This window comes from Nicotiana tabacum, chromosome 20 (assembly GCF_000715075.1).
Source record: "Nicotiana tabacum cultivar K326 chromosome 20, ASM71507v2, whole genome shotgun sequence".
NCBI classification, from domain to species: domain Eukaryota; kingdom Viridiplantae; phylum Streptophyta; class Magnoliopsida; order Solanales; family Solanaceae; genus Nicotiana; species Nicotiana tabacum.
Window position 1 is genome coordinate 164,178,090 of NC_134099.1, and position 11,304 is coordinate 164,189,393.

Below are 11,304 nucleotides of genomic sequence, written 5' to 3' on the forward strand. Positions count from 1 at the left end.
TTTTTGAGAATTCACTTGATTTGATGATAAATTCATAGTTCTAGTTGTTATTTTGGCAATTTGATCGCGCGAGCAAGTTCGTATGATATTTTAAGACTTATGTGTATGTTTGGTTTGGAGTTTCGAGGGATCGGGTGAGTTTCGGATAGGCTACGGAGTGTTTTGAACTTAGAAATTTTGCAGGTATGCTTCAGTTCTATTGCAGAGCCTTTGATCTCCAATTGCGAGATCAAGCCTTACATTTGTGACCACTGTTGGATTCGCATTTGTGACTCACTCATCGCATTTGCAAAGAGTAGCTTTGGAGGCCAATGTTTGCAATTGCGAACAATGCCTCGCAATTGCGATGGGAGCTGGGGAGGGGTGTTCTTCGCATTTGCGATCATATGGTCGCAAATGCGGTCTTGCCCATGTTCGCACTTGTGAACTATTTCTCGCATTTGCGAACATGCAGAGGTGAGAAGGGTTCACATTTGCGGGCTTCGCAAATAGTCGCAATTGCGACATCTGCAGCTGGGTAAATGAGACTTGGATGAGATTTTTCATTCATTCTTCAAATTTTCAAATCCTAGAACCCTAGATGTGATTCTTCCAAGATCAATTCTTCCCCAAAATTTCGGTAAGTAATCCTAACCCACTTTCTTTTAATTTTCCATCACATTTCATGAATTTCCAACCTAAAATCTAAGATTTCCATGGTAGAATTTGGGATTTTTGGGTAGAAACTAGGGATTTTGGAAATTGGAGATTTAGACCTCGAATTGAGGTCGAATTCCAAAATTAATTATATATCCGGGCTCGAGGGTGAATGGGGAAATGGATTTTGGTCTGAACCTCGGGTTTTAACCAAGGAGGCACGGGGGTCAACTTTTGACTTTTTGGGGGAAAGTTTGAGAAATCTAAATTTATGCATTGTAGTTGATTCCTTTAGCAATAATTGATATTATAGAGTTAATTGTGGCTAGAAACGAGTGGTTTGGGGGTGGATACTAGAGGAAAAGCGGTAATTAAGTATTGAGTGTCCCGCGGAGCGAGGTAAGTGTAGTGTCTAACTTTGACTCGAGGGATTAGGAACCCTTGACTTGTTTGCTATGTGAAATCTATGTGAGCGGCGTATAGGTGAAGTGACGAGCGCCTATGCGCCGCCAATTTATCTATCTTGCTTGTGTCTTTCCCTTTCTTCTTATATTATTTTTCTCTGCCTTAGCTGCTACATGCTTTACTTGTACTTCTATGCCTAATTGCTACTTGTTAGACATTGTTTCTCTTTGTTGGAAGTATTAGTTCTTTTGTAGCTTCGTTGTCTCCTATTATTTGCTTAAGTTGTTATTGATACTTTCAAGGCATATTTTCTGGATTGGTCTCGTTGTGTAGCAATAATCATGTAGATTCTATATTGATTGAGGTTTCCTTTTCTTGGTTCAGTTTGGTTCTTATTTATCGTAAAGGCCTTGTGATTTAGCCTGTTGATTTTGTACATTGAGAGTTTGGTTATGATATGGTAGGATCGGGCTGCACGTCGCAGTAGGTGTAATAAGGGAGGATTGATATGGTGGAACAAGGTGAATATATATATATATATATATATATATATATATATATATATATATATAGTGGGATCGGGTTGCATACTGCAACAAGTGTAATAAGGGTGGATTGATATGGTGAAATAAGGGTGAAATTACGATATTGATATTGATATATGGTGGGATCGGTTGCGCGCCGCAATAAATATTGCGCACCACAATAAATATATATTATTTACTGTTGTTGATATTGTTATGGTGGAATAAGGGAGGATTATGTATTGTCTGGTGGGATCGGATTATGCGCCGTAACAACCTATATGTATCTATTTCTTGGGTTGTGTTGTTTTTACGATACTTTGTTTGAACTGGTAAGATTGGTAAATCTGGACAACATTGGTTTATTTTCGAGACTGTGGTTATCATTTCCTGTTAGCTGTTTAATTCTATACTGCATTTCAATTATTTTGTCATTATTATATACCACGTACAGGTTTTAACGTAAGTGACCCGCCTTAGCCTCGTCACTACTTCGTCAAGGTTAGGCTTCGCACTTACCAGTACATGGGGTTGGTTGTATTGATACTGCACTCTGCATACTGTGCAGATTTTGGAAACGGTCCCAGCGGCGATTATTAGCGTGCTCGGATCATACCTTCACGGAGACCTGAGGTACGGCTGTTCAACGCCCACAACTCCTGGAGTCCCCATCCTCTATCTATTTAGCTGTGTACTTTCATTCGAACAACTTGTTACTTATTTCAGACCCTTATGTGTATTACTATAGTAGTTCGTGCACTCGTGACACCAGATTCAGGGAATTGTAATAGATATTTGGCTAGTTCGATTTTCGCATTGTTACTTTAAATTTATTTAGTTATCTCATTTTTTCTTTAATATCTACTTTAACTGTTAAAAGGAGTAGATTGTTCTAATGTTGGCTTGCCTAGCAAGTAAAATATTAGGCGCCATCACGATCCCGACGGTGGGAATTTAGGTTCGTGACAAACATTTCTGCAATGTTTGGAAAATTGCAAAGGTTGGGAAGAATTGGTCTTTTGAATCGGTTAGCATCCTGTAATGACCCAACCGGTCGTTTCGTGAATTATAGCCCTATTTTCTCCATTTTTGCTTTCTTATGTGGTGTTCAGCTGCATTGTGTGGTATCGGATTGGTTGGTTCGGGTTCAGAGTGATCTTGGAGAGGAATGAGACACTTAGTCTCTTATTTAGAAGTTTAAGTTGGAAAAGTCAACCAGATGTTGACTTATGTATATAAGATATCAGATGTGAATTCTGATCGTTCGGTTAGATCCGTTAGGTGATTTTGTACTTAGGAGCATGTTCGGAATGTAATTTGGAGGTTCGTGGTAGAATTAGGCTTGAATTGGTGAAATTAAAAATTTGGCGTTTTACGGTTGGCAGTGAAAATCTTGATATCGGGGTCGGAATGGAATTCCAAAAATTAGAGTAGGTCCGTAGTGTCATTTGTGATGTGTGTGCAAAATTCCAAGTCATTCGGAGGTGATTTGATAGGTTTCGGCATCGTTTGTGAAATTTGAGAGTTTATAAGTTCTTAGGCTTGAATCTGAGGTTGATTTGGTGTTTTGATGTAGTTTTGAGTGATTCAAAGGCTCGACTAAGTTTGAATAATGTTATGGGATGTGTTGGCATGTTTGGTTGTGGTCTCGAGGGCCTCGAGGGTATTTCGGATACTCAACGGGACATTTTTGGACTTGAAAAGTTGGCAGATTTTGCTGGTGTTCTGTTGCAGAAGAGTTGTTCTTCGCGATTGCAAAGAGGAGGTTGCAATCGCGTAGGCTTAATTGGGGCCAAGGTGGAGTTATTCTATGCGATCACAAAGGTGAGGCCGCGATTGCGTATATGTGTGATGTAGTGCTTCGCGAACGTGTGGCCAGGGTCGCGTTCGCGTAGAAGGAAGTGAGCCGGTAAATGGTTGAAGTGATTGCTCTATGCGACCGCGTGAAGCAGGTCGTGATCGTGTAGGTCTGTGTGGATTAGGTTCACGAACGCATGGAGGTTTCCACTTTCGCGTAAGGTTAAATGAGGGGCAGCATTGTTTGTGATTTCCGATCTCGTGGCTATTTTCGCGATCACGATGAAGGCTTATCTGGGCAGAGTTAAAAGATTCAGAAATGAGGGTTTGAGTTCATAATTCCAAAATTCAATAGAGAGCTAGGGAGAAGGCGATTCTAGAGAGGATTTTCAGAGGAGCGATTGGGATAAGTGTTCTTCACTTGATTTTGGTTAAATTCCATGATTATGTCTTGATTTTTATTATCTAAATTGGGAATTTGGGGTGAAAGTTGGGGGAAAATGGAAGAGAATTGGAGAGTTGATTTTGGGGATTTTAATGGCCATTTGATGTCGGATTTTGATGAATTTGATAATGGTAGACTCGTGAGTGAATGGACTTTCTAGTTTTGTAATTTTTATCAGATTCCGAGACGTAGGCCTGGGGTCCGGATTTGAGCCAAATTCGGGATTTTTGGTCTAATTTGATAATTTTCATGTGGAATTCATTCCTTTAGCATATATTGACAATAATATACTGATTTTGATTAGATTCGGAGCATTTGGAGGTCGAGTCGAGAGGCAAGGTCATTGCGGGTTAGAATTTTATCTGGTTTAAGGTAAGTAATGATTGTAAATCTTGTCCTGAGGGTATGAAGCCCTGGATTTCACATTGTTTTGCTATTTTGAGGTGACACACATGCTAGATGATGGGAGTGTGGGCGTGAACCATTGGGAATTGTGACTTGGTCCGTCACGTAGCAACTATAAAGTTGTGTATTTGACTGGAAACTATTTGATACTTATGTGTTTTAGAAAGAACTATTATAAATTGGGTTAAACGCCATATTTGGGCCTTGTGCCAAAGTTGTTTGGGCCTTAGTGGTCTTTTCTTATTATTCCCTCACTATTTTGACTTAGATCTGTACTCAGTCATGCTATGTTTTATTGATTTCATAACTCAGTATTTATTACTCTATTTTGATGCATAAAATAATATTTTGGGCTGAGCACCCTATTTTTACTAATAGCCCGAGTGGCTTGAGAGATTTATGATTGAGTAAGGCTGAAAGTCTGTAATTGTGAGGATATTGAGAGTATAGCACGTGAGTTGTCTGTGCAGTACGTGAGTTGTCCGTGCAGCACGTGAGTTGTCCGTGCAGATTTCTTATATTGATATTATAGCACGTGAGTTGTCTGTGCGTGTTATAGCGCTTGGGCTGTAAGATCCCCTCCGGAGTTTGCACATCCCCAGTGAGCGCGGGTACCCTAAGTGAGTGATACGACTTTTGCCCGAGGGGCTGATTTTGACTGATGTTATGCCCGAGGGGCGGTTTATGATATATGTTAGCTTGAGGGGTTATTTATGATTTTCATCATTTTTACTCCATTTTGCCTTAATCCTCTGTTGAAACTATTGAAAAATACCTTTAAATGATTTTTACCGAAATTGGATTTCAAACAAGGTGATTTGACTCACATACTGAATTGAAATCATGTTGTACTTACTGAGATATTATGATGTGGATTTTATGTGTTTCTTACTGCCCAGTATTTATTTATCTTTATTACTTACTGAGTTGGCGTACTCACATTACTCCATACACCTTGTGTGCAGATCCAGGAGTTGTTGGACGTGATAGCGAGCGCTGAGTCTTCTATCTGTCGTGGATATTCGGCGTTAGCAAGGTAGCTGCATGGCGATCGCAACCTTGATCTTCTCCCTCCTATCTTCCTTTAGACTTATTAGTTGTTTTCCTGACTGTATAAGTCTTAGTTGTTTTCGGAAAGACCTTAGTAGATGCTCGTGACTTGTGACACCCCGATGTCGGGATTTTGTTTCTTTCCGCACTTGTTATTCAGACTTATGATATAAGGTTTTATTAATTAACAGCTTTAAGGAATCTTATCTTTGAAATATCTGGTTGTTTTGATGGAATAGTTGGCTTGCCTAGTTCCCTGTTGGACGCCATAACGACCTGGTAGATTTGGGTAATCAGTTTACATCGCAGTTTTGGAAGGCCGTGCAACGAGAGTTGGGTACTCAGGTTGAGATGAGCACAATTTTTCACTCTCAGAAGGACGGACAGTCCGAGCGCACTATTCAAATATTGGAGGACATGTTGCGCGCTTGTGTCATTGATTTCAGGGGTTCATGGGACCAGTTTCTACCACTCGCAGAGTTTGCATATAACAACAGTTATTAGTCAAGTATTCAGATGGCTCCATATAAGGCTTTATATGGGAGGCAATATAGATCTCTAGTGGGCTGGTTGGGGCGAGGCTTGACTTTTGGGTACAAACTTGGTACAGGATGCTTTGGACAAGGTGAAAGTGATTCAGGAGCGGCTTCGTACAGTTCAGCCGAGACAAAAGAGTTATGCTGACAAGAAGGTTCATGATGTGTCTTACATGGTTGAGGAGAAGGTTCTACTGAAGGTTTTACCCATGAAGGGTATTATGAGATTTGGGAATAAGGACAAATTGAGCCCTCGGTTCATTAGGCATTTTGAGGTGCATTGGAGGATCGAGGAGGTGGCTTATGAGCATGTTTTGCCACCTAGCTTGTCGAGTGTGCATCTGGTATTTCATGTTTCTATGCTTTGGAAGTATATTGGCGATCCGTATCATGTTTTGGACTTCAACACGGTTTAGTTAGACGGTAATTTGACTTATGATGTGGAGCCAGTGGCTATTTTGGAGCGGCAGGTCCAAAAGTTGAGATCAAAGGATATAGCGTCAATGAAAGTGTAGTGGAGAGGTCGTCCCATGGAGGAGGCTAATTGGGATACCGAGCGGGAGATGCGGAGCAGATATCCACATCTATTTGAGGCTTTAGGTATGTTTCTAAACTCATTTGAGGACGAACGTTTGTTTACGAGGGGGAAGATATAACTACCCGGCCGGTCATTTCGTGAATTATAGCCTTATTTCCCCCATTTCTACTTCCTTATGTGTTGTTCAACTGTATTATGTGGTATTGGGTTGGTTGGTTCGGGTTCGGAGTGGTTTTGGAGAGGAATGAGACACTTAGTCTCTTATTTAGAAGTTTAAGTTGGAAAAATCAATAGGATATTGACTTATATGTAGAAGAGCTCGGATGTGAATTCTGATGGTTCGGTTAGCTCCGTTAGGTTATTTTGGACTTAGTAGCGTGTTCGGAATGTAATTTGGAGGTCCGTGGTAGAATTAGGCTTGAATTAACGAAATTGGAAATTTGGCATTTTTCGGCCGATAGTGGAAATCTTGATATCGGGGTCGGAATGGAATTCCAAAAATTGGAGTAGGTCCATAGTGTCATTTGTGACATGTGTGCAAAACTTTAGGTCATTCGGAGGTGATTTGATAGGTTTTGACGTCATTTGTGAAATTTGAGAGTTTATAAGTTCTTAGGCTTGAATCCAAGGTTGATTTGGTGTTTTGATGTTGTTTTGAGTGATTCAAAGGCTCGACTAAGTTTGAATGATGTTAGTGGATGTGTTGGCATGTTTGGTTGAGGTCCTGAGGGCCTCGGGTATGTTTCAGATGCTCAACGGGACATTTTTGGACTTGAAAATTTGGCAGATTTTGCTGATGTTCTATTGCAGAAGAGTTGTTCTTCGCGATCACGAAGAGGAGGTCGTGATCGCGTAGGCTTAATTGGGGCAGAGGTGGAGTTATTCTATGTGACCGCAGAGGTGAGGTCGCAATCGCGTATGTGTGTGATGTAGTGGTTCGCGAACGCGTGGCCAGGGTCGCGTTCGCGTAGAAGGAAGTGAGCCGGTGAAAGGTTGAAGTGATTGCCCTATGCGACCGCGTGAACCATGTCACAATCGCGTAGGTCTGTGTGGCTTAGGTTTGCGAACTCGTGGAGGTTTCCGCGTTCGCAAGTTTAAATGAGGGGTAGCATTGTTGTGCTTCACGATCGCAATGAAGGCTTATCTAGGCAGATTTAAAAGATTCAAAAACGAGGGTTTGAGTTCATAATCCAAAATTCAATAGAGAGCTCGGGAGAAGGCGATTCTAGAGAGGATTTTCAGAGGAGCGATTGGGGTAAGTGTTCTTCACTTGATTTTGGTTAAATTCCATGATTGTGTCTTGATTTTTATCATCTAAATTGGGAATTTTATGTAAAAATCGGGGGGGAAATGGAAGAGAATTGGAGAGTTGATTTTGGGGATTTGAATGGTCATTTAATTTTGGATTTTGATGAATTTGATATAGGTAGACTTGTGAGTGAATGGGCTTTCTAATTTTATAATTTTTATCAGATTTCGAGACGTAGGTCGGGGGCCGGGTTTGACCCAAATTCGGAATTTTTGGTCTAATTTGATAATTTTCATGTTAATTCATTCCTTTAGCGTATATTGATGATAATATACTGATTTTGGTTAGATTCAGATCATTTAGAGGCCGAGTCGAGAGGCAAGGGCATCACGGGTTAGAGTTTTGTCTGGTTTGAGATAAGTAATGATTGTAAATCTTGTCCTAAAGGTATGAAACCTCGGATTTCACATTGTTTTGCTATTTTGAGGTGATGCACATGCTAAATGATGGGCATGTGGGCGTGCACCATTGAGGATTGTGACTTGGTCCGTCCCGTAGCAACTATAAAGTTGCGTATTTGACTGGAAACTATTTGATAATTATGTGTTTTAGAAAGAACTACTATAAATTGGGTTGAACGTCATATTTGAGCCTTGTGCCAAAGCTGTTTGGGCCTTAGTGGTCTTTTCTTGTTATTCCCTCACTGTTTTGACTTAAGATCTGTACTCAGTCATGCTATGTTTTACTGATTTCATAACTCAGTCTTTATTACTCCATTTTGATGCATAAAATGATATTTTTGGCTAAGCATCCTATTTATACTGATAGCCTGAGTGGCTTGAGAGATTTATGACCGAGTAAGGCCGAGAGCCTGTAATTGTGAGGATATTGAGAGTATAGCACGTGAGTTGTCCGTGCAGCACGTGAGTTGTCCGTGCGGATTCTGATATTGATACTATAGCATGTGAGTTGTCCGTGCAACACGTGAGTTGTCCGTGCGTGTTATAGCACTTGGGCTATAGGAGCCCCTCAGGAGTTTGCACACCCCCAGTAAGCGCGAGTACCCTGAGTGAGTGATACGACTTTTGCCCGAGGGGCTGATTCTGACTGATGTTATGTTCGAGGGGCGATTTATGATATATGTTAGCCCGAGGGACTGTTTATGATTTTCATCATTTTACTCTATTTTGCCTTGAACCTCTGTTGAAACTGCTGAGAAATACCTTTAAATGATTTTTACCGAAATTGGATTTCAAACGAGGTGATTTGACTCACATACTGAATTGAAAGCATGTTGTACTTACTGAGATATCATGATGTGGATTTTATGTGCTTCTTACTACTCAGTCTTTATTTATCCTGATCAGCGAGAGTTGGCGTTGTCATACCTCCTTTTTGCCTACGCCCGCATGGGCGTAAAGGGAGTTTTTCCAATTAAAGGACAATCGAAACGGGATTTATGTATTTAATTCAGAGTCGCCACTTGGGAGATTTATGGTGTCCCAAGTCACCGGTTGAATCCCGAATCGAGAAAAAGATTGACTCTGTATTACAGTCCGCGAACCAGAAATCCGGATAAGGAATCCTGTTAACCCGGGAGAAGGTGTTAGGCATTCCCGAGTTCCGTGGTTCTAGCAAGGTCGCTCAACTGTCATATTCGGCTTATTTATCTAATTTTAATACATGTTGAACCTATGTACAAATTTTAACTTCAACCGCTTTTTATTTATTTTTAAGGAAAACTGCAACGTCATTAAAACAAATCTTGAATCACGTCACATAAATGCACCCATAGTCCACGACACATTTTATTTAACATTGTTGAGATTTGGATTTGGGTCACATAAATGCACATCCGAGTTTAAGGAGATAGGCATCGTAACTATGTCACGGGAACCGTACCCATAGTCACAATTGTTTACTAATCGCGCCTAAAAGTTTGCCTACCCGCACGATGATAGCCTAAGCATGCTCCTACTCGATTAGAGCAATAAAATAAAATAGCAAACATGTAGTTTTCGAATTTCAATCACGTTTCATTAAAATCCCAACTTCACAGCACATTTCAATCATCAATAAACATATATGTTGCATCTAAAACATTAGAAACCAACAAAACACTACCTAAAGGAAAAAGCAAATTAACAAACAAACAAAATAAGGGAGAATAAATCAAAAATATGGTAAGAAATATTTAAATATTCTACTAATTCCTCTTCTGCCAACTAAAGGACACTCATGTTGCTTACTCAACTCTTACAATCACAGTCTTCATACATCATATGCTTAGTTAGATGATTAACCTTCACAACAACAAAAATCATTATATTCTCCAAATTCTCCAAGACAGTGACTTCCTTTTATAATTGAAATTTTAAGAATGAAATAAGGGACTAGGGTAAGGCACGAGAAACAGAAACTAAACCAACTTTCAAACTTGAGGATAATACCTCTACAATATCCATGAGCTACTCAATATAGCAAAGATAATTCCTACGAACGCAGCTAAATCAAAATATCACGAAAAGATTCGACAAATCTCAAATAGGAAATCAACTATTGAACTAAAGGCTAATACCATTCTCCAAATCATATTGAAAATTAATGCTGAAATAGAAGTAAGAAGGGGAAGAACGAACCTGTTAAGACCAAAAATTCTTTAAGGTTTTGAGAATCAATAGATACAAACTCCAATCCACGAAATCTGTCCGAGAAAACAGCAGCGAAATCGGACAGGAATCGCGAAGTTAAACCTTGAGCAGCACCTCACGCACGTCAGCTCAAAACAGATCTCGCACGAAATCCATTTATGAAATCAGAATCGAATAGGAAGAGAAACTCAAGCTACTTTGGCATTTTTTTTCTTCTGAAATCTGAGCCAACCTCAAATTAAACTTGAAAATCAAAAACGAGGAAAAGAAGAAGAAAACTTTTTTTGAAAATCGAAGATTTGAAGATGAAGATCAAAGGTGGCTAGGGCTGTTCATTCTCTCTTGTTGAGGCTGTGTGTGAGTGAAAGAAGAAGGAGATACCTCAGGGAGGGAGTTCTTCTGCCCGTGTATATCTAGGGTATATTGAGTGTATATAGAATGTATACTCTGTATGCGTTTTTGGGAGGGTGGGTGTGTTTTCCAGCTCCTTTTCGTTCCTTTTTCCTTTCCAGCCTTTTCCTTTCCAGCCTTTTCTTTTGCCTTTTTCAGCTTTTTTCCTTCTCTTTTGTTATCCCTTTCTTCGTTATATTCCTTCCTTTTCTTTTCGTTCATTCCCCGTTCTCTTTTCGTTAATTTCTCCCCTTCGTTCATATATTTTAGTCTTAGGCTTTTTATATATATAGGTCTAGGTTAGTTTTTTGTAGGATTTTTTTTTAGGTTAAGGGGTATGAGACTTGGAATCATGGGCTTGGGGATTATGGGTTAGGTCCAAAATTAGGCCTAAAAATGGATTGTTAAAGCCCAAGTTCTATTCTTTCCTTGATTAAAAATACGGGCCCATTTATTAATTAATCTTACTATTCAAATAATTATTAAAATAAAACTAACCATTAAAACAAATCTATTTTTGGCATTTTCAAATATCATATTAAAATAAAAATACGATACTATTTTTATATATTATTTTTATTAGGATTTTTTTTAATATTAGAAATGACTACAAGACATTAATGAACCTATTTTTTTGTGTGATTTTTGTTTTCTTGTAATAAAATAAAGTAAAAGAGC